We start from the raw sequence: 9792 nt of genomic DNA on the forward strand, positions 1-9792 counted from the left end.
ATGAAACTTGGTAAGAAAAGTTGTCCCAATGATATCTTTTTCGTGTTCGAAACTGGGTCACAGAAAAGATTGTTAACGCTAGAATTCACATTTATAGTTCAATCTTCTTGAAACTCGGTCAAAACGTGACTTAATGATATATCAGCTTTCTTTGAAAATGGTTCAGGTTCGTTGAAAAAGGGGGGCATATTTGCTCACATATTTGGCTATAGTAAAACCTTTTTAACACTCTAGAAGTCACATTTATACTTCAATCTTCATGAAACTTTGTCCGAACATTTGTTGTTATGATACCTCGGCTGATTCGAAAATTATTACGGTCCGTTGAAAAACATGGCCACTAGGGAGCGGGGCAGTTTACCTTGTTACGGTCCGTTGAAAAACATGGCCACTAGGGAGCGGGGCAGTTAACCTTGTATGGCTATAGCAAAATCTTGTTAACACTATCGTTTATAATTATCATTTATTTTGATATTATAAAATATGATAATACCTTGATTTTCGTCATTAAGCGAGAGCTTTTTCCGCCATTTTGTGCGTACGATGTACTTTTGTGATCACGTGATTCCCCATAGTGTAAGTTTTCGGACAAACTAAAATAATTATTTTTCGTGACTTAATTTTCGGACATACGGGCGTTCGTCCATTAATAATGTCTCTTAATTTTCGAACAGTATATTTTACAGCGCTATTCTACAGACTTCAGCCTTGTTTTCGCTTATCTTGTGACACCTCGATCATGTTTTTACGACCGGATTAAGGTCATTAAACCTGGCAGATGCATGCCTGAGGACGATGGACCATTACAATCGCGTACTTGGGTAAAAAAAAACATGCTACCGGTAGACAAAAATGGATTCACCCAACAGCATTTGAAACATTTTCATCCTTTTAAGGAAGCAGCATGTTTTATGTTTGTACCTCTATAACCACCTTCCACTTTGGGTAATGATTTTTTTTTTTTTTTTTATTCAATATCATACATACAATGTAAACATGTATATGATCATACAACATAGTGATTGTACAAAGCAATAAAGTTCAGACATGTTATACAAGATATGCTAATATATATATATTTTTTAGAGAGAATAGAAAAGAACAACAGAGGAATAGTTATGAAAAAATGATGAGTTGTATAAAGTCGGAAGAAAGCATACTGGACTTGTGTGTTTTGTTTTATATTCACAATGATCTTGTCAGATTGAAAAAAAAATAAACAAAACTATTTTAGAAAGATAAACTTACATTAGAGTGAAATGTATAAAAGTGGACAAAACATTATGAGAATTTAATCCGATTCCATTTTTGTTCAAAGATTTGTAATGTGTCATTACTGAGGGCTATTTCTTTCTCAATCTGGATTTTACGTTTAAGACTATGGACAAAACAATAAAAATTTGGTACTTGTTTTTTGTACTTCATGTTTAAAAAAAATAAACAAAACTATTTTAGAAAGATAAACTAACATTAGAGTGAAATGTATAAAAGTGGACAAAACATTATGAGAATTTAATCCGATTCCATTTTTGTTCAAAGATTTGTAATGTGTCATTACTGAGGGCTATTTCTTTCTCAATCTGGATTTTTAGTTTAAGACTATGGACAAAACAATTAAAATTTGGTACTTGTTTTTTGTACTTCATGTTTAAGATAAAATATTTCATCAATATAACCATAAAATTCACAATATTATTACCGTCTTGTGATTTCAATGAGTTAATTCCGAAACTTACATTTAAGAAAGATAGTTTAACGTTTAGTTGCTGTTGTTCAAGAAATGATATTAATTGATTCCAAATAGGCTGGATGTGTTTGCACTCCCAAAAAAGATGTTCTATAGTTTCAATGTTTTCACTGCAGAAGTCACACAGATTTGAGTTAGCTAATTTGCATTTAAAGAGATATTTATTTGTAGCTATAATTCTATGGATGTATTTATATTGAAAATTTCTCAGTGTGCTTTCAATGGTTGCTTTATATGGCATGGTAAATATGTGTTTCCAATTAAGTTCATTTTCTACAAAAAGGTCTTGCCATTTATTTTGGATTTTGGAGTTTTCTGTAGGGTTTTTAATTTGTAGTGTGTAAAATATTTTATTTGTTTTGTTTTTTCTTCCAAGTATGTTTTCTACAAATGTTGTTTGAGTACATGGTGTATTATTTGTATTGATTTCAGATTTAATATGTATGGGTATGCTTTTGATTAGTGTGTAGTACTTCAGAAAATTATTTGAAGGTATTCCGTATATGTAGCATATATTATCAAAAGAGTAGAAATCCTTAATTCTGTAGTCATATAATTGGTCGACATATTTAATGCTTCGTTCAAACCAATCTTTATAGAAAAACATCTTATTGTTTGAAGTTATGTCTTTATTGTTCCATAAAATTGTTTTACTGCTGGTTTGGGTTTCTAAGTTATGAGTGACATCACTCCACGCTGATAGAACATCAGACAGAAATATGTTTTCGTTTGCAATTTCATGTAAGATAGTATTGCTGATGTTACATTCAAAAAGTAAGGAGTCACCATATTTTTTAAGGATTTTCTGGTAGAATAATTTCCATTTACTCGTATTGGTATTATCTAGGTATCTTTTAACCCAGCTGCATTTGATTGCATTCAAGAATGAGTCAATGTTCGTTAATTGGATACCTCCATTTTCTACAGATTGAATTAACTGAGTTCTTTTTATTTTATCAGGCTTACCGTCCCATATGAAATTAAATATTGCTGATTTTATATCGTTAATTACATCGTTTGGTGGATTTGGGAGAACTGTTAATACATATATTAATTTAGGAAGTGCAAACGTTTTCAATACTGTGTTTTTTCCGATTAGTGTAAGTTTACGATGATGCCATGATTTTAAGCAGTTTTTAAAATTCTGTAATTTAGGTAGTATGTTTTTAAGAACTGTATCCTTTTCATTATTTGTGAAAGTAATGCCTAACGTTGTGGCTTCATCGGATGTCCAATAAAATTTCATTTCTTTTTTATATTGAACAGTACTTTGTTTTAATTTACCTACTCGTAGCACAGTACATTTACTTTTGTTTAGTTTAAGACCCGATGTCATTCCGTAAAGGGTTAGCGACTCTATTAGGTTATGGAAAGAATCGTAATTGTCGTTTAAAAAATAAGTTGCATCGTCAGCAAATAGGGATTGTTTGATTTCTTCGTCAGGTTCTAGTGATATGCCTTTTATGTGTTTATTTGATTGGATTTGATGTGATAGATACTCGATGCAAATAATAAATAGCGATGATGAGAGTGGACATCCTTGTCGAACCCCTCGTTCGATGTTAAAACTGTATGAAAAGAAGCCATTGTTAATGATTATACTGTTAATATCGGTATAGAATAGTTTGACCCATTGAATGAGACTTTCACCAAAGTTCATATTTTCTAAGCAAGAGAACATAAATGAATGATCAAGCGAATCGAATGCCTTTTCAAAGTCTGCAAAGAATATTAGACCAGGATTATTTGAATTGTTGAAATAGTTTATGCATTCTTGGATAAGACGAACGTTTTCACCAATGTAACGTCCTTTTATAAAACCAGATTGAGATTTTGAAATGATTGATGGTAATATTTTTTTAATTCTGTTTGCTATACTTTTAGTTGCAATTTTATAATCATTGTTTAGTAAACTAATCGGGCGCCAGTTTGATAAGGATTCTAAGTTTTTTCCAGGTTTTGGAATAAGCGATATAATACCTTGTTTTTGTAGCGTAGTTAAGTTTTCGTTGTTAAATGAATAGTTAAGTGAATTAATTAGATGTGTTTTTATCTCATTCCAGAATATTTTATAAAACTCGATTGTGATGCCATCAGATCCTGGGCTTTTGTTATTTTGCATTTCTTTTAGGGCTAATCCACATTCATATTCATTAAGCAATCCGTCGCACAGTTGTTTTTCCTCTTGGTTTAAAGCGTGATGTGTATTTTTAAAACGGGTGTTATTTTCAACATTTTTTCGTTTATAGAGGGTTTCGAAAAATAAACGTTGTTCTTCTAGTATTTCAGTTCTGTTTGTTATATCTTTGCCATTGACTACTAATTTGTGTACAGTTTTTTGTTCACTTCTACGTTTTTCAATGTTTGCGAAATATTTTGTATTTTTTTCATTGTGTTCAACATGCTGTGCACGCGCTCTTAGTATTATTCCATTGAGATGTGTATGATAGATTCCATCTAATATTTGTTTTTTTAATGTTATTTCATTTTCAATGTCGGTGGTATCATTTGTGTTTGTTTGATGCAATTGTTTTTCAAGTGTTTCAATGGTTTTGATGGTTTCAGTTTCAAGTTTGTGTGTTTCTTTTTGTTTAAATGATGTGTATCTAATTGTTGTGTTACGTATATTTCCTTTAATTACTTCCCATAAGGTGTTTGGGTTTGCATCTTTATTATTTTGAACTGTATTTAATATTTCCTGTTTTATTTGTGTTTGATATTGTGTATCTAATAAGATGCTGTTGTTAATTTTAAAGTATCCTGGGCCTCTTTCAGGTTGTATATTGTGCAGTTTAAGTTCAACTAGAGAGTGGTCAGTCATAAATCCTGGTTTTATGTTACATGTGTCAATAATGTTGCAAAGAGATTCAGATATTAAAAAATAGTCTAATCTACAAAATATTGTTGGTTTTGTGTTTGAGTGCCAGGTGAATTTGCTTTCGTTTGGATTTATAGTACGCCAGATGTCTATCATATTGTAGTTTTCAATTATGTTATTTAAAATGTTTCTATTTTTAGGATGAGTATAAAGGTTTCCATACTTTTTGTCTAATAATGGGTTAAGAACAGTATTAAAATCACCACCGACTATGATGTTTTTATCTTGGTTATTAATTATAAAGGATTGTAATGTTTCGTAGAATGTGGAATCATCTATGTTAGGGCCGTAAACATTAATTAATGTTAATTCTGTTTCGTGTATTTTGATATCTATGCTTGCTTGTCTGCCAATTATTATTTCGTTAAAGTTATTGACTGTGATCCCTATATTATTTTTTATAAGAAAGGCAATGCCTTGTTTATTAGTATGTTCTCCACTGAGATAGATTTCTCCGTCCCATTCATCTTTTAAGGTTTGTGCTAAAGTAGGTGTCAAATGACATTCTTGTAAAAGGCATATACTATATTTTTTTTTGTCTAACCATTTGAAGATTTTTATGCGTTTGTCTTTATTGTTTAGCCCTTTTACATTCAATGTACATAATTTAATCATTTAATGGAGGGTGATGTAAATGATGATTTGTGTGTGCGTGTCCAGTTAGTTTCAAATTTAAAACATCTCCAGTTAGTTTCTATTGTAAGATAAGATATGTCTCTACATACAAACAAAATATGGAAACAAAAATGAGCAGAAAAAAAGTTATGTTTACACCCCGAATAAGCAACGGGTACACATGATAAAAAAAAACTGTTTACAATGACAAATAGGAAGAAATGGTTCCGCCAAAAAAATAAAATATATTGTGTAACAAACACTATCATTAAACAAGTAAAAAAATGCTTAAGAGAAAGAAAAACAGCACACAGAACAACGCAAACACAAAAAACACTGGCATGCAAAAACAACAACAATGTTCGCGTGGCGTTTGCGTATTTAAACAGTACGTGTTTTTGTTTCCTATACTGTAATCTCAAGTAATAAATATGTTTAGTTTGTACGCCTGCTCGTTGATATAATGTGATTGTTAATAAGTATATGCGCAAGTTCGTGCATGTGTGTGTGTGTGTGTGTGTGTATGTACATTCATGCGCGCGTGTGTGTGTGTGTGTACGTTCATGCGTGTGTGTGTGTGTGTGCGGGTGTGCGTGTGTGTGTGCGTGTGGGTGTTTGTGTGCGCGGGCGTGTGTGTGTGCGTGAGTGTGCGTGTGTGTGATTTTTGTGCGTGTGTAGGCGCGCGTATATGTCCCGGTGTTTTGTGAAAATATATAAAACATCTAAAGGGACAGAGAAAAAACAACAGAACTACATTAAACATGCATAAGATACAACAACCAAACATGTTGAAAATTCTTTTGAAGAAAAAGAATAAAATTGGTAATTCGTTTGTATTCGAGAGAGCGTGGTTGCTTGCATGTAGCCATGCATTGGTGTGTTTTACTGTGTGTGTGTGTGTAACACTGATTTTTCACCAAAAAAATAAAAAGTGTAGTTTGTACGCCTTCTTGTTGATGAAATGTGGTTGTTAACAAGTATATGCTCACTTTCGCGCATGAGTGTGTGTGCGTGCGTGCGTGCGTGCGTGCGTGCGTGTGTGTGTGTGTGTGTGTGTGTGTGTGAGTGCGTTCATGCGTTTGTGTGTATGCGTGTGTGTGTGCGCGTGTGTGTTTTTTGTGTGCGCGTGTAAGCGTGCGTGTATGTCCCGGTATCTTGTGAAATATATAATACACAAAAAGAAACAAAGAAAAAAAATATTAACAAACAGAACAACATAAAACATAGTAGAAAAAAACATAAGGTACAACAACCAAGCATGTTGAAAGCTATTTAAAAAAAAAGGTAATTCGTTTGTGTTCGAGATAGCGTGATTGCTTGCATGTATGCATGCATTTGTGTGTTTTACTGTGTGTGTAAAAGTGATTCATTTTACACCAAAAAGGAAATACAGCAACAAAACAGCAATGTACAAGAAAACAAAACCGAGCGTGACATATTGTTTTGAATGATATACAACACATTTTTTTAAGAATAAGTTATTCCGATCAAGTGAAAATTTTAAGTTTAAGTGAAATTAACGTGTTAGGTTCGTTGTTGGCATTTTCACAATTGTAACACAGAATAAGTTTGAGCAATAAATAATTAAAAGAACCATTTGGTTTTACTATCAACTATCACTAATTGTTGGACAAAAAGGAAATACAGCAACAAAACAGCAATGTACAAGAAAACAAAACCGAGCGTGACATATAGTTTTGAATGATATACAACACATTTTTTTAAGAATAAGTTTTTTCCGATCAAGTGGAAATTTAAAGTTTAAGTGAAATTAACGTGTTAAGTTCGTTGTTGGCATTTTCACAATTGTAACACAGAATAAGTTTGAGCAATAAATAAGTAAAAGAACCATTTGGTTTTACTATCAACTATCACTTATTGTTGGACAAAAGTTATTTTATCTACCAGCCATAGACGCATTATTAACGCAAATCATTTCAGAGGGTAATACAATCAAACGACTTATATAAACTTTTCAAAAAGAGTTCATTCGTCTGTCTTTTGTGTGTGTACGTGCGTAATGCATCCATCACTATACAACTGATTAATAATGTAAAAGCAGTAGTTGCATCTACCAGCTATAGCAAGATTAAACAAGAGACACAATCACGGTACAGGCGTGCATTAGAAACGCACAATCCGTTTTTGTTGTTTTAACATAAAAGATATAACTCATTTACAACCAACAATTATTGAATCTATTTATGTAAAGAATAGATTCATCTATTTGGTTTTGTAATGTTATAGATATCGTGGGGACTTTTATTATATAAGACGATCTTTGTTAGAAAAATCTACTGTATAGTGTATCGTTCAATTTAATTTTGTTTACAGTATGTTGGGTTCAAAAACAATACAGCTTAGACTATTGTGTATGCTTCCTTTTAGATGTAATTTTTATAGTAGATAATTAACGGGGATTTAAGTTACAAAATGCAGAAATGAATGGTGTGTAAAAAGCGACTAAAAAAATCAATCAATAACAGCGATTGTTTCGAATGAAAAACCAACAGTAAGTGCGGTTATAAAAACATCGTTAAAGTTCGTTTACGTTTTGCGGTTTTCACGCCCCCTTTATATGAACAATTAGTTTTTTTTAATCCCACAAGTTGGCAAGTCTAGCACGAAAATGAAAAACTAGATAAGCCTCATGGCTATATAATTTCAATGATAGTTAATAATTATTAATAACTCTGTTAATATAAAAAGTGTATGTATTGATTGTATTAGTTGTTTGCGTACTTATAAATTGTAAACCCAAATGTGTACTGGTTATTCAACACGACATCAAGCAAAGTATAATTTTATCGATAAGAGACAATTAAATTAGTGTTCCTGCGAGTAGAATCGTTTTTCTCGCCCTCTCGTTGCGCGGTCTGCACGTCATATACAATGTTCAACTGTGAAAATCTCGTGGAGCGTTTCTGGTTTATGGACACAGTGTTTATAAAAGAAAAGAGATCACATTTTCAATACTGGCTTAAGTGCTAGGCCATGGTAGATCCAGCCAGTATTGGTATTGGTCTTGGACGACTTTGTGTACTATCTCGTTGACGTCGCGGTAGTACACATTTCCCTCGCGTGACCAGGTCGACACGACTATGTCCCTCTGCTTTTTCCTAACGCAAGCAAGTATTGTGGTATTGAGCTTTGTAAGGTGATCATTCACATACACCGGGTCTTTTAGTGTTCGCAAAGCTTTCGCGTTTCTCATTATTTTGGTTTTTGTCATTCTCGAGATCATTTTCATGATTATTGGTCGGCTTTTTCGAGAGTTGAACGGCCCAATTCTATGAGCAATGTCAATGTCGTCGCGATTTAGTTTAAGGTCTGTGATGTGTCGATTGAGAAGTTCTATTACTTTGTCTGCAGTTTCCAGGCTAGTTTCGTTTTCCTTGTCCTGTACTCCATCTATCTTAATATTGCTGCGTTTGCTATACTGTTCAATATCGTTGAACCTGAAATCGTTTGCAGTTTCCTTAGTTTTGATGGTCCGTTTCAGCATTTCATTTTCATCCTCTTTATCTTTCAGTCTTTGGCTCATTTCTTCTATCTGCTTCGACAGTTTGCTGTTCGTTTCCGCCTTCTCAAAAATTTCGCTTTCGAGAATTTCCACTCTTAAGGTTATTGAGCCTAAGAGCTCGTCTTTCAATTGACTAATGATATCTTTTATCATGGTTTTTTTTGGGTAATGATGATACTCGTAACAAGCAAGTTACAATTTATCTATTTCCATTAATAAATCAATATATTTATAAAGGTTTATGAAGATAGGGGTGGAAGGAGACGTCTGAATATATGCTACTCACGACCCTTCTGTTCCTTAATGACTGGTTAGTTCTGACAGTTATCCTAAACTGATTCCAATTGAAAGATATTAAACTAACAGGATTTCTGTTTACACCTTCAAATGCGTTCTAGGTCACATTATACTAAAATATTTCCTTAATAAATTCAATGTAAAAGCAATGACTTAACAAAAAATAAAGTCAAACCTTTACGCATAGAGACCCTCATGACCATAACTTTCCTCGAACAGCACTCCAAGCATAATTGATTTAAACAATAAAAAAGGTCACATGATATGTAAGAAAGAACTCGACGCAAGTCAAAGGTCACTATTTTACGGCCATCTATTACCGGCTTCTCTCCAGTTGATGAGGGTTTTCCGCCATCTGCCAAAGTTTTATGTAGTCTCCAGTCTTCAAGCAAAATAATGAATTTCTAGTAAACAACAATGTTTTCCCTACCACACGCACAAAGAAATATTCTAAAATAAAGTCATGGCAAGTGACACTATAGAAAATCGTGTCTTCAAATAAATGATGTTCATGTTTTTAGAGGGTATAGCATTGCCCACCAAAAGTATTTAGTATACTGTAATCTTCTATGAAAGTTGACCAACGAATTACTTCCGTTTGGAACAAACCAATGCATCCCTAACCGCAATATTAATGTACAGTTTACTCTATACTAAGTTTCCTAGCATAGTAACATTCTCAACTTCTTCGAAAATCAAGTCGTCCCCACTTGCAATTTACCAATTAAAGCG

Source organism: Dreissena polymorpha, chromosome 2 (genome assembly GCF_020536995.1).
Source record: "Dreissena polymorpha isolate Duluth1 chromosome 2, UMN_Dpol_1.0, whole genome shotgun sequence".
NCBI classification, from domain to species: domain Eukaryota; kingdom Metazoa; phylum Mollusca; class Bivalvia; order Myida; family Dreissenidae; genus Dreissena; species Dreissena polymorpha.